General features: G+C 41.4%; 1 protein-coding gene and 1 long non-coding RNA gene across 3 annotated transcripts in view; one reads left to right on the forward strand and one right to left on the reverse strand.

The window, feature by feature from the left end:
* The window catches only part of FRMPD4 (FERM and PDZ domain containing 4), an 868,248-nt gene that overhangs the window by 558,691 nt on the left and 281,645 nt on the right, over positions 1 to 27,912 (reverse strand). The window lies entirely within an intron of this gene.
* Positions 1,274 to 16,469, forward strand: LOC121025160 (uncharacterized). The gene is made up of 3 exons (XR_005787962.1): positions 1,274 to 1,710; positions 1,895 to 1,902; positions 16,457 to 16,469. It is a non-coding gene; the product is annotated as an uncharacterized LOC121025160 (long non-coding RNA).

Below are 27,912 nucleotides of genomic sequence, written 5' to 3' on the forward strand. Positions count from 1 at the left end.
AACTTCCGTTATCGCATAAATAAGTCATGGAGATGAAAATACAGCAGAGGGAAAACGGTGAATGATATTGTAATAACACTGTATGGTGACAGATGGTGACTACACTTATTGTAGTCAGCACTGAGTAATGTATAGAATTGTCGAATCACTATGTTGCATACCTGAAACTAACATATGTCAACTGTACTTCAAGAATAATAAAAAATAAATAAAATAAAGAAACACAAAGACAATGGGATTCTTGAGAAATGAAGTAAAAAAATGAACAAAAGTAGCAAAAGAAGGATTACTTTAATTTTCTTTCTTTCTTTTCGTTTTTAACTTTGTACCTTGCATGTAAATCTTCGTATTCTACAAGGGTGAGGGATGAGGCTAGAGGTTGGAAGCCAAGACAAGCTGGTTTTAAACATTATTATCATTATTATTATTATTATTATTGTTATTGTTATTTAGAGTGAGCGAGTGCGAGCAAGGGAGAGGGGCAGGAGGGAGAGCAAGAGAATCTCAAGCAGGCTCCACACTCAGCAGAGCCCGACACGGGGCTCAATCCCATGACCCTGGGATCATGACCTCAGCTGAAATCAAGAGTCAGATGCTTAACCAACTGAGCCACCAGGCCCCCCCTTAACATTATTATACTTGGGGTGCCTGGCTGGCTCAGTCCATAGAGCGTGTGACTCTTGACCTCAGCGTTATGAGTTCAAGCCCAACGTTGGATGTAGAGATTACGTAATAAAAAAGATGATTATGCTTATTAGTGATAAGGACAAGAATCATGCTGTACATTTGTAAGTTTTTGTTTTTCTAAATGCTTTTGTTGCATTAGTCTTTAAAATAGCCCTACAAGTTACACAAGAAAGTTATTATTATTCTATTTTAGTTATGACAAAAGGTGAGACCAGAAAAGCTCAGTGATGCTAATAATTTCTACAAAGTATGAGGATTATTATAAGAAGCATTGGTTCCTGAGGATAAGTTAATACCAGTAGGATAGCATTTTTTCCTTTCTTTTTTTTTAGAGACAGAAAGAGAGAGCACAAGCGGGGGAAGGGCAGAAGGAGAGAGAATCTTAAGCACACTCCACACCCAGCACTGAGCTAGGGGCTTGATCCCATGACGGTGAGATCATGACCTGAGCTGAAATCAAGAATGTGATGCCTAACCGACTGAGCCCCACAGGCACCTCAGTACAATAGCTTTTAAATCAAGACTTATGGAACAAAAAGCTCTCAAGTTCTATCAGTATAATTCATTTTTTCCCTCTTTTGTTTTATTCTCTCACATCAGACTCAAAAAGTAAAGGTGTCACATGAGGCTAGAAAAGACAACAGACGAGGCACTAAGATTTCTTGGTTCCATTCCCAAGTGTGTAAATACAAGTGACCCTTGAGATACTATTTAACTTTTCTTGGTGTTAATTTCCTCATCTGTCAACTTTGCGGGTTAGAATAAATTTAGAAGATATTTTGAGATCCCACGTATTTTGGTAACTGTGTAATCAAGAAAAGATAGTGCAGCCCTGTGTTCATCGCAGCATTATTTATAATAGCCAAGACATGGAAACAACCTAAGGGTCCACTGACGGATGAATGGATAAATAAAATGTGGTGCACATATATATGGAATGCAATATTCTTCAGTCATAAAAAGAAGGAAATCCTGCCATTTACTACAACCTGGATGGATCTTGAAGGCATTATGGTACGTGAAGTAATTCAAACAGAGCAAGACAAGTACTCTATGATCTCACCTATATGTGGGACTAAAACAAACAAACAAACAAACAAACTGAACTAAGTCATAGATAGAGAGAAGAGATTAGCAGTTGTGGCTGGCATCAGCGGTGGGTGAAATGGGTGAAAGGCATTAGAAGGTACACACTTCCAGTTATGAGATAAGTAAGTTCTGAGAATATAATGTGTAACACGATCACTACAGTTAATACTGTAATGTATATTTGAAAGTTATGAAAAGGGTAGATCCTAAAAGTTCTCATCACACAAAAAGTTGCAAGTCTATATGATGATAGACTTTTTAAGTTATCTAACTCCTAACTAAACTTATTGCATCCAATGACTAAGTTAACTAAATTTATTATAGTGATCATTTCACAATATATACATGTATCAACTCATGACATTGTACCTTTAAAACTAATACAATGTTACAGGTCAATTACATCTCAATTTTTTTAAGATACAAATTTTTAAAAATAAAATTTTTAAAAAGGCTAGGTTCTACAGGAACAAATTCAAGATCAGATTTTTACCAGTCATTTATGTATCAATAAAATAGGAAATTATTAGTCTACCCTCCTTTTAGCTGAACTTTATTCAAGGATAAGAACCACATTTGCTAAATGTACCTTCCACTAGGCCATATTAGGTCACCTAATTTCCTTTATATCTTTATCCCCACCCTCTCTCACCGTTCTGCTCAGGCATATGCCACAAGTCTGTCAATGTGGCAAGGATTATAATTACTGCTTTCCCACGAATCTCCTCGTGTCTGATGAGGCATGGAAAGAAAAGGAGGGAGGAGGTCATTTAAAAGATTCTGCTGGTGTACAATTTTCCGCATATAAATTCTTACTGTGATATACCCTGTAACAATATTTTGAATTCCTATGCAACAGCGTATAAAAAGAAAACCATAAAGGTTCGTGTTGTCTGAGACATATTTTAATATTTCAGACTTATTTTAAACCTCTCAGATCCAGACTCACTTTTATGCTGTCTTTCTAACATAATGTTCCTACATCTTAGCCTCCGACTAGACAAAAACGAATCAAATCACTTTGAATAACAGCACTTCCGCTTGAAGGGTAAATTGCTCTAATCCTGAAGGCTATTATGAGCGTGAACTTTAAGGAAGATGTATGCGCAAAAATGGCTGAGCTGAGACCAGTTATTTCAGGTTTTTGAATTCTCATGCATGTATTGATTCCTTATTAATTCATTCAATTAATATTTATTGAACACCTCCCACATGCCACCTACCACATACCAGGCACTGTAGGGAGGAAGTCAGAGGAACTAAGACCTGATTCCCGTCTTCAAGGGCTGTGGTAGACACGGTTGCCTACTCCACGGGCAAGTTCTCTTTTCATATGGAAATGAAATCCATCTTAGGGCCACAGGAGGGCCCACCTCTGAACCCGTAAGCCCTCTAGCCCCACAGTGCTTCCAGTCTCCCAATGAGGTCTGCAAGCCTTGAGCCGAATGCATGCCTAACTGATTCAGGAGTTAACACTGGTTGTGGGAGAAGGAGGCCAAATTTCGCAAATACCTAGAGTGTTTAGATACAATAAGGCAATTATCTAAATAACTAGAAGAGAGAGCATTATGGTATCCCACATTGGTATAATGCTTTCCAATCTAAAAAAGGTTCCTGGAGAGAGGGAAGGGAAAATAAATAAATAAACAAACAAATAAATAAATAAAGTTTCTGTACATATCATCTCAGGTTTTACAACAATCCTGTGAGGCAGGGATTATTACCTCCAATCTGTAAACGATAATACTGGGGTTCTACGTGGTTGAGCCACTTGCTAGAGATCGTGTGGCCAGCAAACTAACCAGCAGCGGCCTGCAAACAGATGTATCCCAATTTTGAGTGTCTGGAGCTTTCAGCCGGCCTGGAGCCACTTCAGTCAGCACAATGGCCATGGGGCCTGAGGAACCCCTGGGAGCAGGGAGGGAAGAGGGGAGAGAGGCGTAGACAATGTTGAGAGGGCGAAACTTATCAGGTGGTGAAACAAGGTGACCCTCCTAAAGAAGCGATGCCTTTTGAGCTGGGCCTTATAGGATGGATGGGAATTCAGGAAAATGTCAGAGGAAAGACTACTCCACAGAAAGAGAATGTCACAAAGATGAAAAAAGGAAGATGCAGAATATCCTGAACAAGACAGAGAGAGAGGGGGGGAGAGAGAGAGAGAGGAGAGAACGAGAGGGAGAGCGAGGGAAACAAAAGGTATTATGGACACAAAAATTCTGAAACCAGGTCTTCAATTTCATGCCAAAGAGTGTATTTCAGTAGGCAATGGGGCTCCATCAGCAATGCTAGAAGAGAGACTGTAGGGGCGGTCACAACAGAAGACTGAGCTCTTCTAACACAGCTCTGGGTACATGATGGAGAAAAGAGAGCCCAGACAGCAGGAGCCAGGAAGGGTGATGTGACAACAGAGTGTGTGATGGGCATCCACAGTGGAAGAGATGATGGAGTTGGGATGGTGGCTGGACTTGCCTACTGGGTGTGAGATGGTGTGGAAGGGAGAAACCAAATGAGACTTCAAAGAATTCAATAGAAGCAGGTTCAGGGAAATGGCAGAGATATTGGTCCACGTGCACAAACGTGGAACCTCTCTCTCACACTGCTCAAAGTCACCACCAAAATTTTGGACCCATCCTTAGCTGTGTGCCTGGCTGTGAGACACTAAAATCTACCTCTCACACATTATCCTTCATCACAGGAGGACAGAGGGAGATCCGTGACCTCATTCTTCCTGATGCACAAGCTTTGTCTCTAATCAAGACATGTGATCTTCTCCGCTCTATGGCTTTCTGTTACAGTTATTATTATGTTATTCCTTGTGGCTTTCCTCGGGATCCTTACCATCAATCGTCAGGCAGATGTCCTTCTCTATGGTTCTTCCTGTGTCCTGCTGTGTCACTGGCTAGTGATAAGCAGTGGCTAAGTTGTCAGCTCCCTAATTACAGGACAGTCTAATTACAGACATGTTACACTTGCAAGGTATTATTACTGAGGCCTTGTCTGTCATCACCCAGAAGTAATCTAGCAAAATGTCATTGCAATTGTTAGGGAACTCGTATGCGGAATGATGCGAATTTGCCCATGCATGCTTGGTCTTGGGAAAGCCCTTGGATTCTGGGGAGGGGTCAGCTGAGAGGGGTGGAGTAAAATACTAGGTAAGAGGGGAGAGCTGAGAGAACAGAAGTGTGGGAAATGGAGACGGGCCACCAAGCTAGATTCTTCAGGGCCGTTTGGTGTGGCATGGTGGTTTTCCGGGCCCCTCACCCTACTCAGCCCTGGCCCTCCTCACCCTGAGAAAACTTTGTGCCTGTTCGTTTAAGCTTAGTAACATTTGTATTCTTGTTATGAGAGGCTATCAATGGTGGCAAGTGGGAAGTTCATCTCAGGGTTATTCTACTCAGGGTTATTCGAAGGGACACAAGGACGTAAATCTATTCCTGTGAAGGACTTCACCTATGGAGGGATATATTGGATCTCTTCCAGAAGAGAGATAGGAAACACAGCTTCTACCCACCTGATCCCAACGTGCTTGCCAGGAAGGCTCCAGAAAGGAACCAGGGGTAGAAGAATTCAGAGAAGGGAGACCAGGGAGGGAAAACCTCCCAAGTACCTACCAGAGGCTGACTGCCAAGCCGGAAAGATTCCTCAGTGACAAAAGTAATGGGCACTGTCCTCTGGACTTCCTATATATTTGAGATTAGCCAATAATGAGATGACTTTCTTTCTGATAATACCCCTGGAAAGCCTTCCAGATATGATTTCTTTCCAGTGTTGTAAAACCTAGGGATATCCTTCTAACTCCAGATGTCTGACAGCTCAGGATGACTAGACTCCAGGAGAATCTTCTGGAAAATTGGCATGACCTACACTGGCACACAAACAAAAGCTATGGCCATATGTCAGGATGTTAACACAGTGGAGGAGAGGTCTGGATCCTCAGTATGGACTCACTGTAAGAGCTGACATAGCTTTTATAAAGGCCCTATGGCCCCAACTATGCTCTCAGTATCACTGACCCATCATTTACACGATGATTTAGGAAGCCAGCTAGGCTGTGGGACTGTTCCGGTAGGTCACTGTGTCTTGACAGAAATGAGGGTGAAAAGGTTTTCAGCTGATTTGTTTTCAGCTGGAAAACAAACTATGCAACGCAGAAATTACTGGAGCAGTGGGTTTTGACAGTAAAGAGCATTCACTGATTCGTTGATTCACTCATTCTTTCATTCAATAAATATTTATTGACCAATTACCGCATGGAAGGCACTGTGTAAGACTCTCTGGTTCTAACTGTGACCTATAAATAGATGCAGCTTCTAGGACCTTGACCCTCTAGGAGATGCTCTGCTTTGGGGCTCCATCACTACCACCACAACCACCCCACACTGTATCGAGAATATTGAAATGCTGGGCGCCTGGGTGGCTCAGTCGGTTAAGCATCCAACTCTTGATTTTGGTTCAGGTCATGATCTCACGGTTCATGGGATTGAACCCCACGTCAGGCACTGTGCTGACGGTGCAGAGCCTGCTTGGGATTCTCTCTCTCCCTCTCTTTCTGCCCTTCCTTGTGCTCTCTCTCTCAAAATAAATAAGTAAATAATCAGCTAACTAAAAACAAAAGATTAAAATGCACCCTCATCACACAATAAATAGACATCGCCATACAATTCTTGAAAGGATTTTCAAAATATTTATATTGAATTTTATTCAGAATAAAACATTCAATTTGTTACTGTGATTTAAGTTATATATATATATATATATATATATATATATATATATATAGGCCCTTGGTATTTGGTCACATGTAATAGATCTGGCAACCCCAATGGGCTCTCCTGTCATGGAATGTACCTTTTAGTGTGATAGAGAAAATACTTAATTATCCAATATTGTATATATTTTCAAATACAATATTAGTGAGGAAGAGAATGCACAGAATGTTCAGTGAGCATTGAACTCAGGACCTAACTTTGTCTTGGGAGGAGGAGGGTGTTAGGGCAAGTTTTCCTGAAGTAAATGATACGTTCTGTGCATTGAAGGATAAGTAGAAATTAGAGGAAGAGGGAGCCTGGGTGGCTCAGCCAGTTAAGCAGCCGACTCTTGACTTTGGCTCAGGTAATCATCTCACAGTTCCTGAGATCGAGCCCTGTGCTGGGCTCTGCACTGACAGTGAGGGGCCTGTTCAGGATTTTCTCTCCCCTTCTCTACCCCTCCACCACTCACGCACCTGCTCTCTCTCTCTCTCAAAATAAATAAACTACAAAAAACAAAAACAAAAAGAAAAAACCTTCAGAATGTTCATGTAATTGTTTGCTCAACTCTTCCCTTTTCCTTCTGGGCAGCTAGACTATATTTCCCAGCATCCCTCACCATTGGGTATAGCCACATGAGCGATTTAAGGCCATGAAATATTAGTGGAGGTGTCAGCTCGACCTACAAAAACCTCCTATGTCAAGTTTTGCATCCTCTCTTTCCCCATGAACTGGCTGAAGACAGAGAACCCCAAGGGCCTGCAGAAAAAACGGAGCCATAAGATGGAAAGATTGTGGCTCTCCAAGTGACTATATGGAGCCCTCACCAACCCACTTTGTACTAGTACACAAAGGAACAACTGTTGTATTCGATTTTTGTAACATTTAGATTGGTTGTTATAGCAGTTAGCCTACCCTTCCTAGTACATTGCAAAGGGGGGGGGAGGTCTTATATACCCATCAAATCTATAGGGAGGGTAATAAAATATACTGTTTAATGCCATAAAACCTGGAGCCCAAATACCTGTGTTTGAATCTGACTCCTGCTATTTTCTAGCTGTGAGACTTTAGGCAAATTTCCTTAAATGTTGGCCTCAGTTTCCTCGTACATAAAATTGAGGTAATAATTATCCTTATCTCCTGAGCGTGTTGTGAGATGTAATACATGGAAATTGCCTAGAACGATGTCTCTCAAGGCATGAGTGTCGATAACAGCTATTCTGAGGCTGACACTTGAACATTCTGGTGATGCACATGCTGAGATGTGCAGAAGAAGGCTGCTAGTGTTACAAGACCAGGCTTTGTCATCAAGCCCGGATCTTCCCCAGGACCCTTCCTTCATCAATCTCTGTCACCCAGAGGAGAGTAACCTAGAAGAATCCCTACACCACAAGAATGGGATATTTTGTGAGGTTTGGATAGGATGGTATTGCCTAGGGAACCAAGCACACCGTTTGCTTCATTTTGTGTCAGCTGGAGAGGGACCCCAAATGTATGCACTCTCTGAGGGATTCTCCTGAGGGTCCCCCATCACCCAGCAGAAGACCTTGGGAGGAGGAGAGAAAGTTAGAATGTGCATGGGACACCTTACACAAAGTCACTTGGCCGAGGTGAACTGGTACAGCAGTGGTTCTCCAACAATTTCATTTCATTAAAAATAATAGAAAAGGGGCACCAGGGTGGCTCAGTCCGTTAACCGTCCGACTTCAGCTCAGGTCATGATCTCACGGTTTGTGAGTTCGAGCCCCGTGTCGGACTCTGCGCTGACAGCTCAGAGCTTGGAGTCTGCTTTGGATTCTATATCTCCCTCTCTCTCTCTGCTCCATCCTCGCTCACAACTCTCTCTCTCTCTCTCTCTCAAAATAATAAACATGAAAAAAATACTAGACCTCAAAAAAAATTTTTTTGCCTGAGAAATACCTATTGATATTTACTATGCTAGAAATTAGAACTGAAAATGTTTATTTACGAGTTATTTAAAAATAAGAAGAAACCTTTACATGTTAACATAAAGTAACAAAGTAACATTTTTAATGAAAAATAGCTATATTTTCAAAATAAAAAAATTAATAAGTAGACTAGCACTGTTTTACATTTTGAAATCTCTTTGAGATCTAGCTTAAAGAGGACAGCTGTATTCTCATATTTGCTTCTGCACTCAATCTGTTGAGACATCGTTTGCCATCATTCTTTAGGCTCCAGAAAATTCCACCAGGCATTCATGACAGAATGACATTGAAAAGAGCAAAGTCTTAATATTATTGTAAAAGTAATTTTGACCCTGTGCCTCACCATCAAATGAGTTTTAAGGACCCTCAGGATCCCAGAACACATTTCAAATGGAAGTGCTGGACCATGCCACAGCGCCCAGTGCTTGCTCACTTCTAAATGGTTCTCTGTATTGGACGAGACTTGTAGTATTAATGGCCTGTGTTTTATTTTGAGTGATCATACCTTATTGTATCCTGAGGTAGATGTGGTATACGCATTATCTTAATGTGTTTTATTAAAAAAATTTTTTTAGTGTTTATTTTGGAGAGAGACAGAGCACGAGCAGGGGAGGGGCAGAGAGAGAGGGAGACGCAGAATCCGAAGCAGGCTCCAGGCTCTGAGCTATTAGCACAGAGCCCGACGCGGGGCTTGAACTTGTGAACTGTGAGATCATGACCTGAACCAAAGTCAGATGCTTAACCAACTGAGCCACCCAGGCATCCCGCATTATCTTCATTTGAAGAAGAAACATGCATGAAGAGTTTACTGGTTTCACCCAAGGTCATAGAATCAAGTTTTCTGGAATCCCAGTCTTGGGTTTCCTTCTACCCAATCAAAATTCTTACTTGGCCCAGATACTATACGGAAATATCTATGTGCTCCACTATTAATTTAATGAAAACAGATAATCTGAATATAGCAGACCTTCCACAAGTGACCTCAGCTCTCGTCCAATCCCACCTTGAGGCCATACTCAGCATTTTCTATGCATCCTAACACAGATTCAACTCCATGACTCAATAACCAACAGACAAATATTTTATGAGAATTCTCAAGGGAGAGGGATGGAGAAAAATGACTCATACCACACACTATTTACGAGAAAGTATGTTAATTTCCCTAACTGAAATTTCCACCATCTTTTCCCCCATTTCTGGTCACTCCATCTCTCCTTTCTATCTTCTCACAGAGTCACTTAGAATCCCACTTTATTATGGAGGAAAATGTAGCTATCACCCTTAGTTTATAACTCCCACTCTACAAAAGAAACTTCAGAGATCGGTCACTCTTACTGTTCCTTTGAATGCCCCTCAGAGAGCACAATTCATTTGGCCATGCCTGGAATAACTGATTAAGAAAAACGTGATTGCAAAATTTCTTTACTTCTGTCTTTCATTTCTGCTAAATAGCATAGAACTGACCTCAGCCTCAGAGAACTTGAGGCAATCTCAAAGTCATTGTCTGATTTATACACCTGTGACTATGATAGCACATTCTGCTCCTACAGATACATTTATACATCTTATACATAAAGAGAGCCCGTGAATTTCTCCACACATAGCAATGCAGTTTGAAAGGTTGAGTTTATGCTGTCATTAAAACCTATATTCTCTTGTATATATTATATCAAGGCAATAGAGACAAGCTCAATATATCCCTGTTTCACCTTCATATGTTTGGGCAAATTCTCACATCATTACTCTGTCTTCTCTTCTCCAGGCTAAATAAGCCTATCATCTTCCTTAATTTGAAACTCACGTTTTAATTTCTTTCATCTTTTCCTTAGCTTTCCATAGACTCCCTCCAATTCTTCCATCTTCTCTTTTAAATGTGCAGGCCCAAATTGTACCCAGCCTCTAATAAGTTTGATTTTTAACCATGTAACACACAGCTCATGTGACTATAATAATTCATAATTGTTTTCATTTTGTACTGATGATATCAGTCATCAGTAACATGTTAATTTTAAGATTAAACTGACAATTCCTCTCTTATATCACAGTGAACTAGCTACTAAAATCGGAAGAAGGCAAATAAATAGCCATAGGGTCTTAAAGAAATTATTCTTTTATATTATTACTCAACGAGCAATCGCAAATACATATACCACACTGAACTTTTTTTAGTAGAAATTTTGGAAACTATGTGTGATTCCACTCAAATCTCCCTTGAAAGTATAGGATCAAGTGTTTATTTTTATAATCTGTGGCCCCAATCCTAGACACAGGGTGGTGGACCAATGATGACCACTTAGCCTAAGGTCAACCACCAAAGATTAGCCAAATTCTGCCACTTGAGAATTTGAACTCAGAGTCACAAAACTGCAGTCAGCCAATGGAGGGTCATAGAGCTGTAAGGTCATGTAACTTGGGCCCTTTTGAGCCCTTTATAAATGGTCAACATTGTTGGAGAGCAGAGACCAAGAGAAGCAGAAGTGGAAGAGATCCTATAATCTTGAACAAAGTATTCAAGAGGGACAGAGTCAGTCCTAGGACCTTCCCTTCTCCCATTCTCCGGAAGCGTGGCCACCTTTGATTCCTGTGTCTGAGCGATTACATAGTGTAAATATACTACAACTCCCTTATTTCCATGAACTAGTTTGAGCAGATTTCTAACTCTTGCAGCCAAATGAGCCCCAGCCAAGACCATCTTCATCACCAGACAACTTAGGTAGGATATGCATGATGCTCCAAGTCTGATACAGCACTGGACACCTAAGACAATCCTGCCCCCACCTTCACTCTTCAGTGGCAGAAGGTGTTCTCATTGAATCTCCTACACACACGCAGAAGGCCTTTTTGTTTCCATTGACAATACCAATGACCCAACAATGACTTGAAAATGGTTTTGCCTGTTACTATATTTGTTAACAGTCAGCAGTGATCTGTTGTGGATTTTAATTTTCTTCCTTCCTTCCTCCCTTTCCTTCTTTCTTTCTTTCTTTCTTTCTTTCTTTTTTTTCTTTCTTTCAGAAAAGTATAGTAATCCCACTTATCCATGATGGACACATTCCAAGACCTCCACTAGGTGCTTGAAACCATGGATAGTACCAAACCTATGGAGATGTGTGTGTGTGTGTGTGTGTGTGTGTGTGTATACACACACTATGTTTTTTTTTTCTTATCCATACATATCTATGATAGAATTTATCAATTAGGCACAATAAGAGATTAACAACAATAATTAAATGGAACAATTATAACAATATAGTGTAATAAAAGTCATGTGAATGCAGTCTCTCTTTCAAAATATCATACTGCCCTGTACACAACCCTTCTTCTATGATGATAGGAGATAAAATGTCTGTGTGACAAGATGAAGTGAGATGAATTACATAGGCATGTGACAGCACAAGGCTACTACTGACCTTTTGATGATTCATCAGGGGGATCATCTGCTTCCAGGCCATGGCTGACCATGGGTAAGTGAAACCACAGGAAGCAAAACCACCAATAAAGGGGGACTACTGTATTTAGAAATTTGTTCCAAGAAAGAAAAGAAACTGGGGTAAGAATACTTCTGAACACTTTCAGAAAAGTCTCCTCTTTGCTGTCCACTTAAGTACTTAACAGGTTAATTAATGGTTCTTGATGAAGAGAGTTCCAGTGGATAATTCTACTTACTAGTATGTAGACAAGGCAATAATGGAATGTAAGAAATAAAATTAGTAAAGAGTGAGTATTTAGATCTAAGAGTCAAGTAGGCTTTGGGAAGGAGGTAGATTTTGACATGGTTTTAAGGTGTTTTAGAAGGCAGTAATGATTTAAAAAAATTTTTTGAACACTCTAAAATTCATCCTTTGCTTATTTTTCCTAATCACTGTATGTGTGTTATATTAAGAGTAAAATAATTTTAAACATAAAAGAATCACCCAGATGAAATGATGTATGTAAAATAGAAAAATAAAAAGCAAATCAGAAAGAAAAGAAGCAATTAATACAGGTTATAAGGCTCAGAAGACAAAATGGTTGGAACATGGACATTGGGAAGATCATTTGGTAAAATGCGATAATTTTTTAAAGATTTTATTTTGTTTTTAATGTTTATTTATTTTTTGAGAGAGAGGGAGAGACAGAGCATGAGTGGGGGAGGGACAAAGAGAGAGGGAGACACGGAATCAGAAGCAGGCTCCAGGCTCCAAGCTGTCAGCACAGAGCCCGACAAGGGATTCAAACCCACAAACAAGGAGATCATGTCCTGAGCTGAAGTCAGAGGCTCAACCCACTGAGCCACCCAGGTGCCCCTAAGATTTTATTTTTAAGTAATCTTCACACCCAATGTGGGGCCTGAACTCACAACCTCGAGACCAAGAGTCACATGCTCCACCAACTGAAACACCCAGGTGTCCCAAATCTGATTAAAAAAATTTTTTTTAGTGTTTACTTTTGAGAGAGAGACAGACAGAGCATGAGTGGGGGAGGCACAGAGAGAGAGGGAGACACAGAATCGGAAGCAGGCTCCAGGCTCTGAGCTGTCAGCACAGAGCCCAACAAGGGGCTCGGACCCATGAACCGTGAGATCATGACCTGAGCCGAAGTTGGACACTTAACCGACTGAGCCACCCAGGAGCCCCTGATACATGTTTTAAATGTTAATAGAGGTTGCAGAAATGAAGGGATGGTCGTACACCATAAGCAGACAAGTTTTCACAGCAGAGAAACCTCTCAGAGTGAAGTGAAGGAAGCAAGCTGCACTCCATTTATGGGGCCAAAATCCATAGGACACCCTGAGTGCCAGGCCTGTGAGTTTTAACATAATGTGAAAGCCAGCGCTATAGTATTTGGGAGAGAAATGATATTATGGCCTTCTGTTTGGGGGAAAAATTGACATGAGTTCAGTATCGTTGAAGGGGAGGGAGCGAAAGACGTAAATGGTGGCATCAGGAGGCGGCCGCGGGAATGCGGGTCGACATGAGAAACACCTAGACAAGGATGGTGGTAGTAGAAACAAAAAGAAAAGGTAGCCTCTGAGTGACAATGAAAATAAAGAGTGATGTGTGTGGTGACTGACTTGGTACAGGGAAAAAAGAAAATGGAGGACTTCCAACGGTGTATCCATCGAATTCAATAAACACAAACAAATACATATTCTCTGATGCTGCTATAGCAGAAAAGGGTCATATTTATTAGCAACCCAAACTGAATGTAGTTATCTTAGGCATCAAGGGAATTTATCCTAACACCAGGTGCTCACCCCATCAGTGAGAGCTTGGAGGGTGAGGCTTAAAAGGATGACAGATCCAAAAATGCCCCGGAGCAGTCTTTCCAACCTGAGTTCCTTGAGAAAATTAAGCTCAACCATTACATATAACGCACACATTGTGTATAATGGCCTCACTGCTCTCCTATGCATCTAAAATGGTAGTGGTAGTGGTTGGGGCGCCTGGCCAGCTCAGTCAGTAGAGCATGTGACTCTTGATCTTGGAGTCATGAGTTCAAGCCCCATGTTGGGTGCCGAGGTTACTTAAAAATAAAATCTTAAAAGGAGAAAAAAGTAATAAAATGATACTAGTTATGTGCCATCTCTGGCAGAACTGAGAAAACTGTCACTCAAATCATTTTCTGTGGCTTAGGTGAGACACCCCAATTGAAAAAGGGTCTGGGGGCACGTGGGTGGCTCAGTCGTTTGAGAGTCTGACTCTTCATTTTGGCTCAGGTCATGATCCCAGGGTGAGGGGGTCAAGCCCCCGTCAGGCTCTATGCTGGGTGTGGCACCTGCTTAATATTCTCTCTCTCCCTCTGCTCCTCTCCCCTGCTTGTGCTCTCTCCCTCTCTCTCTTAAAAAAAAAGAAAAGGAAAAGAAGAAATGAAAAAGGTTGTCTGGGGGCTGAGCAGAAGGCACCAGAACAAGATGGTCTCCGCCACCCACTACTCACTGCCTTTGTTCTGAACTTATTGCTTTACTTGCTCAAGATTTACAGTCCCAGGAGCATGGAGAGAGTTCAAGTATCTGTGAAGGCTTTAAACAGGGTTGCTTTAAAATGGATCTTGAAAAAAAACAGCGAATTTTGTAAGTTTGGCAAAAACGAGATCATCATGGGGGCGCCCGGCCTGCTCAGTTGGTAGAGTGACTGTTGATCTTGGGTTCGTGAGTTCGAGCCCCACATTGGGGGTAGAATTGTCTTTCAAAAAAAGATCATCATGTCCAAAGACAGAGGTTGGAAGGGCTTGGCATGCTGGGGAAATGGCGAGAAGAGTGATAAGGCTGGGTGCGGATGGGGAGTCTAACAGTTGAGGGCAGATGATACGGTGTGAAATGTGAACAGGCCATGGAGGGTCTGATATGTTCTCACAGAGCTTAGACCTTTCCCCTCTACATCCTGGAAAGTCAGTGAAGTTAGAAAAGTTTAAGAGTGACATGATCAGGCTTATTTGTCACAACAGGAAAACTGATGGGGGATGAGTTATAAGAAGGAAAGACTAGAATAGTAGGGAAAAGACGAAATATATATGACATGTCAGGGGCAATGAGCTATTCATCCATGACTCTACGTACATAAATCAAGACTCAAAAATGTTAAGTGACTAGTGTAGACAAGCACAGCTTGCAAGGGAAGAGTGAAGATTGAAACCACCAGGAAGCAAGGAAACCATCCAGAAATGAATTTAAATCACCTAGATGATAAATGATAAGGTTTTGCAAAAAGGGAGTGGTAGCAGCAGTGGGGAGGAGAAGACATTGTAGGAATGATAATAAGGCTAAGGGAAGGGTTGTGAGTCGATCTCAGATCTACAGAATTATCCCAATATGTGAAACATAAAGGCACAGTGTGGAGTAAATGAGGAAGAGAATGGAGAGGCCAGCACTGGGGGATACTCCGAGTCAGGGGATGCAGTGAGGAAAGGAGCCAACAGAGGGACAGGGGGGCAGGAAGAGAGTATCAGAGATGCACCATGGGTGTGTGTGTGGGGGGGGGCTGGCATACAACACTGGAGAAAGGGGACACTTAAAGAAGAGATAGTAGGGGTGTCTGGCTGGCTCAGTTGGTGGAGCATGCGACTCTTGATCTCGGGGTTGTGAGTTCAAGCCCCACGTTGGGTGGACAGATTACTTAAAAATAAAGTGTTAAAATAAAAGGACGGAGGGAGGGAGGAAGGGAAGGAGAGAGAGAGAGAGAGAGAGAGAGAAAGTAATCACAAAGACCAGAAACATTCTCCCAAGGAGATACATCTTATTTCTTTTCCCCTCAAATTCCTCAGATCCTAGTCTCATTTAAAAACAATAAACACTTCTTCCGATATTATTCATATGACAAAGAATAACATCGTCTCCTTGCTTCTTTGTGTAAGCTTCCTTCCATCAAAATCTCATGTACTGTCTGGGATATTTATTCTGACAGCACTGAAAGTCTACTAGACATAATTAATTATGACCATATGGTTTGGCCTGGTCTACTACCTTTAGGAATATATTCCAAGGAATTACTTAAAAATATATTTAAGACTGGTTATAGTTGCACTGTCCATTGCATAAACAAACAAAGCAGAAGAAAAAAACCCAGAAAAGACACCTCACAAGTGAGCAAAGCTGGGATGTAGTTACATGTCATATGTGTAACAATATGGTACACTGTGGACCAAATAGATATACAAAAAATTTACATGGATAAAGGAAAAAGGAAAAAAAAAAAAAAAACCATGAATGTACCAGAACAAGAAGTGGAAAGCAATCATAGAATCATACCGACGGCGGGGTGGGGGGCCTGGCTGGCTCAGTCAGAAAAGCATGTGACTCTCAATCTCGGGGTTGAGTTCGAGCCCTAGGTGGGGGCAGAGATTACTTAAATAAATAAAAAAGCTTAAATGAAGAGAATCATACAGATAAATAAGATCATTTAAAAATTCATTTTGTATTTTTACTATTTCATGATTTGTTTATTTTGAAGATGGTCAAATGGTGACTAAAAATAAAATCTAGAACAGTCATTTCTCACACATCAGGACAATGAGAAAACAAATTTCATTTGTTGGCTTAAATTGCCAGAGATAATGTAGTTAAACTCCACTGCATCACGAAAGAGCTTGTGTAATGCATTTGATGGGACTCAGGACCCACTGCCCAAAATATGGCACCTTGGCAAATTCTTCTGAGCTGAAGGAGCTTGAGTGAACGGCAGGAGCAGGAAGATCAATGTGAGCTCCTCCCCTTCTTGCTCTTCTCCCCAGAAACAGGCCCTGAGACCTCAGGTGCGAGGGTCCACCCGCATACCCCGAGGAAAGGAGCATACAGATCTCCAAAGACAAAGGGACACTGAGAAGAATCCCAACAAAGAGGCCTCGCCTCCCCCAGTTCCTATACTTGCCTTATACTCCTCCTTAACCTACCTATTCCTCCACATCTGCCCCCTCGTTTTATCAAACTCAGCACAACAATACACAAAGCTGTTTCTTTGAGGCTTCATTTCCTCATCAAGTCTCCTGTGCCACGTAAAACCTACATTAAATTGATATGCGTGCTTTCTCCTGATAACCTGTCATTGTCAGTTTACTTTTCAGACCCAGTCAAGGACCCTAAAAGGCTCAGGAAAACTTTTCCTTGCCTTATGTATTCTAACGAGCAAAAAGTCAAAATGGCCTGGTAAAATAATATTTCAATAAAAAATAAGATGCAATTGAAATATGCACAAGTAAAGATTAAAAATATGATTTTAAAAGCTTTTCAGGAAAGTAATCTGGGCTATATTATTTACCCAGAAATAGGAAAGAATAAGAACAATTTTGGAGAAGAAAGATTTGTTTCTTCATTTATTGTGAAATGGGAATTCATGTTTATGTGATACCAGCCAAGAGAATTATCATAAAATATCTTCTAGAACAACAGAAGAATACAATTTTCTTTAAAAGACAAACAAACCAAAACCTGTGAGCCGATTTCCCACCCTCAAAGACATACAGAAAACAAATAGTCACAGAAACAGTGAACAAGGGAAAACTGTTGAAATTTAAGAAAGGAAAAGATGAATATTCTGAAAAATGAGAGAAGAGATAGTTGAGAAGGAAAAAGAAAAATGGCTAACAGGACGAAAAAATATTGCAGAAAGGCTCTGTAGCATGTAACAGGCTATAGGAAGCAAGACATTTTAAAGGTGAACTTGAATGAGAACAAGAGCATGTGACAGAAAATTCCCAGTTGGTAGCATAAAAGAAGTGAAAAAGATGGTCTAAAAAGATATAAAGAGATTAAAGGACAGGAAAATACCGGAGCCATTTTAAAGTTATACGTATAATTTAATGTTCTGTACAATTCTTTCATCTTTCCGGGAAAAAAAAAAATGCTTCCTAGCTCCAAATATCTATATAAATGTCCTTAAATTGCCCCAGTATTTCATTTTCTTTAATATAGTGCTTTTTAAGGCTCTTGATTGCCAATGACAGTATTCCAACTCAGACCATATTTAACTAAAAAGGACTGAATTGGTTCATTATGGTAAGTTCCCAAAGGTGTCCATATCCTAATCCCCAGAATCTGAAAATATGCTTCCTTAGATGCCAAAGGGAACTTTCCTGATGTGACTAAGTTAAGGGTTTTGAGAGGAGATGATTATCTGGGATTATCTGGGGCAAGTTCCGTATAATCAGTAGGGGCCTTATAAGGGAAAATAGGGAGGCGAGCAGGAGAGTCAGAAGCAGAGAAAGAGAAAGACGTGATGGAAGAAGCAGAGGTCAAAGCGATGAGGACCCAAGGCATGTGAGCGGTCCCTAGAAGGTGAAAAAGGCAAGGAAATGGATTCTCCTCTAAAATCCCCAGAAAGAACGTAGCCCTGCAGACCTGTTTGACACTTCTGGCCTCCAAATTATGAGCTAATGAATATGTGTTGTCTAAAACCACTAAGTGTATGATTAGTTGTTACAGCAGCAAGAACAAACTCATACACTCATGTAACCAGGCAGTTCAAAGAGTACAGCTAACTTCCAGCCCATTTCAATCCAGTGGTTCAACTGACGTGAACCTGTCCATGACAATGATCTCTAAACAGGGCTTTCCTCTGTGCCAGTCTCATTTTCAGCCAGTTCCTCCCCATGTCATAGAAAAGATAAACATAGGTGGTTCAAGGCTTGAGCTGTACCGTGTGGTGGCCCTGCTTAAACCTGACAACCCCAGAAGAAAACCCAGAGCTTTCCCCCCACCATAATAAAGAAAAGCCCAAGGGGGAATCTCACTGGCTTGGAAGAGGTCACACCTTTTCCTGGAACTAATTATTTAGCTCAGGGTATGCAGTACTTTCATTTGCCAGGTCTTGGTCCTCTCACTCTTGTGTTTGCAGCAAGAGGGATGGGGAAGGGTCAGCCCCATAGAAACCATATAGACTTGGGTCCCCACAAGAAAGAAAAGTGCTGTTAACAGGAGAGGGGAAAGGAAAGGATACTGAGGAAATGAGAATCATAGCTACCAGTGGGAACAAACATACTATTTCAAAAGCACATATTCAGTATTTGATCAAAAAATGCATTATTAATGCACTTCTCTTGGCTATTGACTATATGTATGTATGTGCATACACACACACATATATACATGTGTGTGTGTGTATATATATATATATATATATATATATATTTTTTTTTTTTTTAAGTAAACTCTACCTTTAACATGGGACTTGAACTCATGACTCCAAGATCAAGAGCTGCCTGCTCTACTGACTGAGCCAGCCAGGTGCCGATTCTAACTTTTTAAAAACATTATTATAATATGAAAATAATATTCCAGGCTTTGATTTCACGTGTGGTTTCATTAATGCCCTTGATCCACCATCACCCATCACCCCCATGATGGATACGGCTCCTAAAAAAATTAGCTTGGTCTAAGTTAATAAGTGAATTTGGTAACTCAGCAGCAAAAAGGGCAATTATTGCATAAATAACAGGTAAAACCATAGTAAAATGCTATATCTAAGTGGCATGGTTTTCAATCCAAGGCGGGACTGCCCCTGTAGGGACATGGCCACTGTTCAAAGGGCACTTGGGATGGCAGGGTGTCAGAATTCCAAAGAGTTGATGGTTGGTAGAATGAGATGGGAGAACATCAGGACTCTCTGATGAGTGAGTCTCCTCCTTCATTTACTGATCTGTTATCACTGTGTCCTCCCTTCCTGCTTTGAAGAGCCTGGCCACGCCCAAAGAAAAGTGGTGGTAGTGGCGAAGGTTTCATGGAAGGCGCTGGAATAACTGTCGGGGTCTAGCGCTCAGAGATGTGTCATAAAGCAATTAAAATGTGTTCACTTTTTTCGAGGTGTCTTTAATTTATTTATTTTTTAAATGTTTTAAAATTTATTTTGAGAGAGAGAGAGAGAGAGAGAGAGAGAGAGAGAGAGATCCAGCAAGTGAGCAGGGAAAGGGCAGAGAGAGGGAGAGAGAGAATCGCAAGCAGGCTCCAAGCTGTCAGCATAGAGCCCGATGCTGGGCTCGAACTCACGAACCGTGAGATCATGACCTGAGGCAAAATCGAGAGGAGATGCTCAACGGAGGGAATCACCCAGTGGCCCCTCGAGGTATCTTTTAAAATCTCAGGTGAATGAAACCAAGTCTGATGCATGAGTAGGAGTAGGACAGGCTTTTAATCTACTTGAAAGACTTAGAGGGTAGTAGAAAAGTTGATCTATTAATATAGCACCTTCATCCTCTTGATCAGCCTACCGGGTCCCAGCACTTAGGAGGAGCTCTATAAACACACACTGAATGAGTAAATGGGCTTCAAAGTGTTGCCCTTTCTCGCTCGCCGAATATAGATTTGACTTTAAGCCTATACAAAAAGGCACAACTATCCTTTTCCATTCGGCTTCTGCATTTTTATTATCATCAACATCCATTTGACGCTTGCTTCTTTCTGATATTACGTTCATGTTATGAATCTGAAGTCAGGGGTTAAGTGAAAGATTAAAGGAATTATACACAGCAATGATTCTGATGTTACTCCACCCACAAACACACACATGCATGTAAATACACACACGGAAGGTATTCAAGTTAATGCAAATTCTAAACGTCTAAGAGAATGCAGCTTGGAATGCCGCCAGCAAAAATGTCATTTTCTGACTTAATGGAGAGATTAATAAATCAAAACCATGAATTATATATGAAGTCTCACCCAGGATCGCGGTTATTTTTAGCACAGGAGAGTAACATGATGCTGCAGTTATGGTTTGTGCCAACACCATAACTGGAGAGCAAAGTAGCAAGGAAAGCAGGGCTGGGACGTCTCAATCAACAAAAGCAGAGACAAAAAGTCCGCCTCGCCCAGAAGAGAGAGACGGCTTTTCCCCTGTGCGAAATGGAATGGCAAATGTGATGGAAGGAATCGCAAGTGTAAGGAGGGGACTTCAGCCGCATACTAATAACTATGCAAATAACTGAACTCCGTCTTAAGTGCGTCTCTGCCCGTCACGTGACAGAAGTAATGCACAGCTGGAATTTTAACTTGCCCTCCTCTAAAGAAGACCACCATCTGAAGCAAAAACGAAGGGGATAATTAGCACCGGACAAAGCTAGAGCGAGTATGCAGAGCGAAAAGGAGTCCATGGACGCGAGTGCCAATCCCCGGTTGCCACTGACTCTGCGTTGTCCTGGACAAGTGAGTCAACCTATAGAAGCCTCAGTTTTCTGGTCTGTAAAATGAGAACGGTATGCATATATCATAACGTTTGGGGAAGGATGCAAGGGAAAGACACGCGCCAAGTATTCAGTCTGCTGTCCAGTATACAGCAAGTGCTCAGTAAATCATGAATGAGTCTCAGGAGTGGAAGTATGACAAGAACAAAGATGAGTACCTGTGTGTGCCCCCACATTAACTTGTAAAATCACTAAGAAGTTCAACCATCTATCGTGTGCATGTCTAAAACTTGCGAGACCAGGATCAAAAGGTTTTCGCTGATACGGAACATGGTGACATAGGTCCAGGCCCCGTCGATTAAATAGTTTTGAAGCAACCGGCATGACAATCATCGAAGGAAGTCTGCTATTCAATGAAGAGAGAAGACAACTCCAAAAAGAGTGAATCTATGATCTTTTAGTTCTCCACCCATCCCCTGGCCTTTAGTGCCACAGGTACTGGACCCAGACAGTGGCCCTGCCTGCCACTTATCAGATTTAAACCTTAAGGTTAAGCCAATCACAAATAAACCAAGTTCTCAGAGATTTACAGACAGAAGCGTTTGAGAACAGCATCTTTTTTGTTTTTGTTTGTAAGAAAGAGTGTGCATGAGCAGGGGCGGGGCAGAGGGAGACCGAGAGAATCCCCAGCGTGGAGCCTGACACGGGCAGGAGCTCCATCTCATGACCATGAGCCATGACCTGAGCCAAAATCCAGAGTTGGATGCTCCACCGACTGAGCCACCCAGGTGCCCTGAGAATAGCCTCTTTCTACTACAAAAATATTCTTTGGGGCCCCTGGCTGGCTCAGTTGGTGGAGCACGTGACTTTTGATCTCGGGGTTGTGAGTTCCAGCCCCATGTTGGGTATAGAAATTACTTGAAAATAAAAACTTAAAAAAAAAAAAAAGAATATTCATTGACTATTCACCAAAATGTGAACTCTAGTTATCTCTGGGTGGCAGAATATAGGTGATTTTTACTTTTCAAGATTTTTAGTAGCTAATTTGTAAATTTTAATTTCTATATATAACTTAAAATTTTTTTAATGTGTGTTTATTTTTGAGAGAGACAGAGACAGAGCACAAGTGGGGAAGGAGCAGAAAGACAGGGAGACACAGAATCCAAAGCAGGCTCCAGGTTCTGAGCCGTCAGCACAGAACCCGACACGGGGTTCGAACCCATGAACCACAAGATCGTGACCTGGGTCGAAGTCAGACACTTAACCAACTGATGCACCCAGGCGTCCCCCTATATCTAACCTTTTTTTTCCTTTTTTTAAAAATGTTTATTTATTTTTGAGAGAGAGAGACAGAGCATGAGCAGGGGAGGGGCAGAGAGAGAGAGGGAGACATAGAATCTGAAACAGGCTCCAGGCTCTGAGCTGTCAGCACAGAGCCTGACATAGGGCTTGAACTCACAAACCATGAGATCACGACCTGAGCTGAAGTCGGATGCTTAACCAACTGAGTCACCCAGGTACCCCTATATATAACTTTTATGTATATTCTTTCTATATATATATATATATATATATATATATATATATATATATATGTATACACACACATATACATATATATGTAACTTCTACATTATGGAACAGAAGATATTTAAGTAGTATCTTCTTATTTGATCTAAGCAGGAGGGGAAAAAAAGAGCCTGCAAACTATTCTGTCCATACCTTGCTTTTGTAAATAAAGCTTTATTGTAACACAGCCACACCCCTTTGTTTGTGTACTGTCCAAGGCTGCTTTGGCACTACAAAGGCAGAGTTGAGGAGTCACAAGAGATTTCATGGCCCACAGAGCCTAAAATATTGACTATTTAGCTCTTTAGAATGTGTTGACCCTGAGTTAGTCTGAAGCAAATTCTCAAGCCTGGCTTGCCCATTATGAAATACTTATTACAAATGGGCCACTGTCTATGCCATAGCTTGGACAAGTCATTTAAAGAAAGAGACAGGCAGAGAAGGAAGGAAGGTTGGTTTATTTTTACTGAGTGTTTACTACGTACCAGGCACTCTTCTAAGTGGTTTACAAATATTAACTAATTGAGTTACCATGACAGCCCTGAAGTGGAAATTCTATTATTATTTCCATAGTATCGATGAGGTGTCAGTGTGCCTTGTCCGATGTCGTTTGTTGAATTTGACAGGAACAGACCCAGGAAATCCAAGCTCCAGACCTTGTGCCCTTAACCAAGCAGCCCAACTCTGGAATTAAAAAGGAGCCCTACTGCATGACCACTGAGACACCTCAGTCTTTAAAATTTAGGATTTTATGTTGCGGCATTTCGTCTTGAAGAATATGCCAAGAATATGGTTTTCCTTAAGACACAAGTCACAAACTCCTGGCCCACCTATGATGTCTTGCCATAGCTATGTTTTTGGATGGCATAGTGCGTGCGAAACACTAGAATGAAAGTTTCTGTGAGTGCGCGTGCCCCTCCTACCCCAGTGTAGATGGCTCCTTCCTATCCTAGTGCATCCAGCTGCCCCTCACCTTCACCTCTCCGCTCAGCCTAGGAAGGCACGTGAGACCCCCCAAGACTTCGGCAGAGGAAGGTCGGTTGATGAGTGTTTGCATTAGACGCTGTCATTGCGACAGGCGTCGAGGGTGGCAGGAGCGCGAATGTTTGTCTTGAAGTTTAGTCCTCTGGGCAAACTGGGGGTGGGGGTTATCTCAACGCTTTCAAGATACCTCCTGGAAAAATCTCAGAAATAATTGAGAGAAAAGGCTTTGTTGGATGCGGGCAGCACACTCTCAGATACACACTGATACCTGATATGCCATGAGACAAGTCATAGGAACAAAAAGGCCACCACTTTGAAAGTTTAATGCACTCTCAAATTACACCCTCATCTTAGCCATTGTTTTCCTGAGACGACAGCAACACTCTGAGAACACCAACTAAGCCTTTCAGGACGGTTTTGCTAAGTTACTCTTTGGAGCAATCATCACGGGCCACAAGAAACTCTGGTAAGGGCCCTATTTCAAGGGGAAGATGCGCATACACAAATTTGAGTAAAAATTCTAAGGATTCATAAACCATTGCTCCTCAAATACCCATTGATTCTAAGGCATCTATAAACCCTTGGTTAAGAACCCTTGCTTTAAAGCATTAAAACACACACACACCCCCCCCACACACACACAAACACTGTATTTCCTACTTATTTCGAGTACACAGAATAACCCAGGAGTCCGAAACATGTAATGCAGCAGATAAACTGTGCCACTAAATTTTCTAAAAAGCTCACATTTACGTGAACAAAACAGAAAAAGCCAACATTTAAATATATAGGTTATCACTTTGAAAGGAACAGATACTGAGGAGGAAGAGAGAATAAGATGATTGAAAATGGAGTGGTAAGACCTATTAAAATTCCTTTTTATTATTTTCCTATTTATTACTCTGTCTCTGGGATGTTTTATAGCCTATATATATATATATATATATATATATATATGCGCATCACGGTTGGAAATGTGCCTCCCCCCTATAGATCGATGGGTTAAACATGCTTAGATGCCAAAGATAGGCTTGACTTCAGAACAAAGAAAACTAAATTACTTTCAAGACCCCCATTTATGTGTATGAGAAGAGAAGTAGACGCAGGGCAGGGCAGGGGCCAGTCCCACTGCCTCTCCGCCAAGGTCAGTTCAGCTTAGAACACTGTGATGGCCTCTGTCAGTCACACCTCAAAAAGGGCACAGAACAATTCTCGTGTATCTATACAAAAGAGCGAAATGTAGTCTTGAGGACAGTGTTCGTGAATACTGTGGTAAACACACACTATTCACTCATACATGCACAGACTGGAAAACAAGGACTAAAATTTTTGAGTGTTTTGGGGGTAGTGGGATAAAGGGCAACTTTCTTCCTTTCTCCCTTCCTTCCTTTTCTTCCTTCCTTTCTTTTGGAGTTATACATTGTCCAGGTTTTTTATAATGAATATTCATTTTCTTTGAAGTCAGAAAAAACTTCTATTGGGAAAAGAAAAACAGCGATGCACTAGAATCGATCAATATAAGCATCCCCCTGATAAGGTCAGAATTTTGTCTTATGAGAAACACTGGAAGGACTGTGCAATTTTGATCATGGAAATCCTGAAGGCTCTGGAGAATGAGATAAGTTTCACCAAATATGCTAATGAACAGCTATGTAGGGGAGGGATGAAACTTTAGTCTGGGGGTACCTTCAGAGAGTTGTCCAAGGACCAATAGGTATAAAAGTAAAGGGAGGTTCACTGAAGCTCACTTAGAGAAAGAAATACTTTCCCAAGATAAGAGTGTGCTAAAAAGCTTAACGGGGCTCCCTCTCTGTGGACGCACACTCCCAGATGACCATCTATAGAAACACACCCCCAGATGTTAGACAACCAGCGTGGAAACACATCTCCAGATGCCGAATGACCGACCATACATGCAAATACACAGCCAGGTACCAATGGCCATATAAGACAGACTCTGCCCATGCTGAATGTCCTTCCTGCCCACAACCCATCATAAGAAGCGACCATAAAGTTGGTTTTCCATCCTTAAAGACATTCCTTGGAGCTCTGAGACATGTCCTAAAATAATAAGCCACAAAGCCAATAGCCTGTCTGTAGGGGCAGCAGTGTTTTATGAATATGAAGAATGCCTTGGATGCAACAGCACTGGTGACAATTAGCTTCAGAAGAGCCACATGGTAATGCTCAGCTGTTCCTTTCAAGCACTTGGTTTATGGCTTCACAGATGCAGGAGACACGCATGACCCTCCCTTTAAAAAATGCTTTCAGTTGGGGCACCTGGGTGGCTCAGTCGGTTAAGCGGCCGACTTTGGCTCAGGTCATGATCTCACAGTTCATGGGTTTGAGCCCCCACGTCAGGCTCTGTGCTGACTCTCAGAGCCTGGAGTCTGTTTTGGATTCTTTGTCTGCCTCTCCCTTTGCCCCTCCCCCGCTCATTCTCTGTCTTTCAAAAATAAATAAACGTTAAAAAAAAAAAAAGTTTAAAAAAATGCTTTCAATTAAGAAAGAAAGGGGAGAGTTTCAAGAAAGAAGAGAACACAAGATCAAAGAGGAGAAACAAGGGATGGTAAAGTATGGAGAACGAGAAACAAAGCAACAAATTAATACACATATAAAAGCTTGTAGGAAACAACCGATGGCAAACATTCAAAATAAATTTACAGTCTGGCCTTTGAGGTTTAGTCACTTGCCTAAATAGCTGCTTTTTTTAAATGCTTCAAAAACTGTCCTACAGGGGCGCCTGGGTGGCTCAGTCGGTTAAGGGTCTGACTCGATTCGGCTCAGGTCATGATCTCAAGGTTTGTAGGATTGAGCCCCACGTTAGGCTCTGCATTGACAGCAGGGAGCCTGTTCTCTCTCTCTCCGCCTGCTAAAATATGGAGGCACACACTCTCTCATTCTCTCAAAATAAATAAACGTTAAAAAAACTGTCCTGCAAAAGGTCTTACATGGTATAAATGGGTTGTTTAAATAGAAGGAAAAGAAAAACCAGAACACCTATATTTTATCATCAATTCCCCTAATTAGCTGTATGATGTGGAAGAAGTTACTTAATCTCTCCAAAACTCCACTTTTTCATATACAAAATGAGGATTATACTTACCCAGGCTGTTGTAAGAATTAAATATTTTCTTACATATAGGTACATACTCACAGGTGTTGAATACATCCTGGCTTTGGTATTATGGGTATTGTTAAAAATAGCTTATTGGCTCTAAAAAGGAATAGGTACAGATATTTTTCTGAGATCCTGTCTGAGATGAGATTTACATGTACTAACTCTACTTAAGTCCATCAAATCTTTTTTTTTTTTTTAAGTTTATGTACTTATTTTGAGAGAAAGAGAGAGGCAGAGGGAGAAAGAGAGGAGAGAGAGAGTCCCAAGCAGGCCCCCATCGGCTGGCACAGAGCCCTGTGCAGGGCTTGAAGCCATGAACTGCAAGATCATGACCTGAACGGATATCAAGAGGCAGACACTTAATCGACTGAGCCACCCAGGCGCCCCAAGTCCATCAAATCTCTGACCTAGAGCTTCACTTGACACTTGTTCTGCAAAGGGCCAAACAGTAAAGATTTTAGGCTTTACAGATGTACAATCTCTACTGAAAATACTGAATTCTGCCTCAGTAGTGCAAAAGCAACTATAGGCAATATGTACATGAATGGGCATGACTGTGTCCCCATACAACCTGATTTATCAAAGCAGTCCAGACTTGGCTTGTGGGCAGTAATTTGTTGACCTCTGACCTGGACAGTATTCCCAAATTACAACTGAAGAAGCTACTGCTCAAAGCGCTCGCGCGCCTATTATCAGCAACCAATGCTCAGTCACTTAGCTCGGAAGCGGCAGACCTGGGGTTTGAGAACCATACGTCCCAGAGCTCATGTACTTTCCTCCACGCTGCGTTGTGTTAATTGGCATTATACCTTTTGTAGTCATTTAAATACAGGATTTATGGTTCAGAGAAGAAATTCCACTCACCTAAATACACAGTTGCTGCAGAACAGAAACGGTGCCCAAAGAATTCAAGTAGAACAGATCAAGATTCTACTAGGGCCCACGCTCACTGTAAACTTTGCAGTCTCAGAAGAGTTTGCTGGTATTATTTTAGTGAGACCTTGGTATTGCCAAAATCAAGTGAAGAGTTATTATATGCATGTCAAAAAATAATTTTAACTTGCATTTCCTTGAAAATACAAATACATGTTTTCTTGTTTGGGCTCCAATAACCCAGAGATTCGTCCCAAACATCCAGGGCATTGCCACAAAGAAAGGAACTGAATGATTGGTTCTT

The sequence above is a fragment of the Herpailurus yagouaroundi genome, unplaced genomic scaffold (genome assembly GCF_014898765.1).
Source record: "Herpailurus yagouaroundi ecotype Mexico unplaced genomic scaffold, PumYag 67525, whole genome shotgun sequence".
NCBI lineage: Eukaryota > Metazoa > Chordata > Mammalia > Carnivora > Felidae > Herpailurus > Herpailurus yagouaroundi.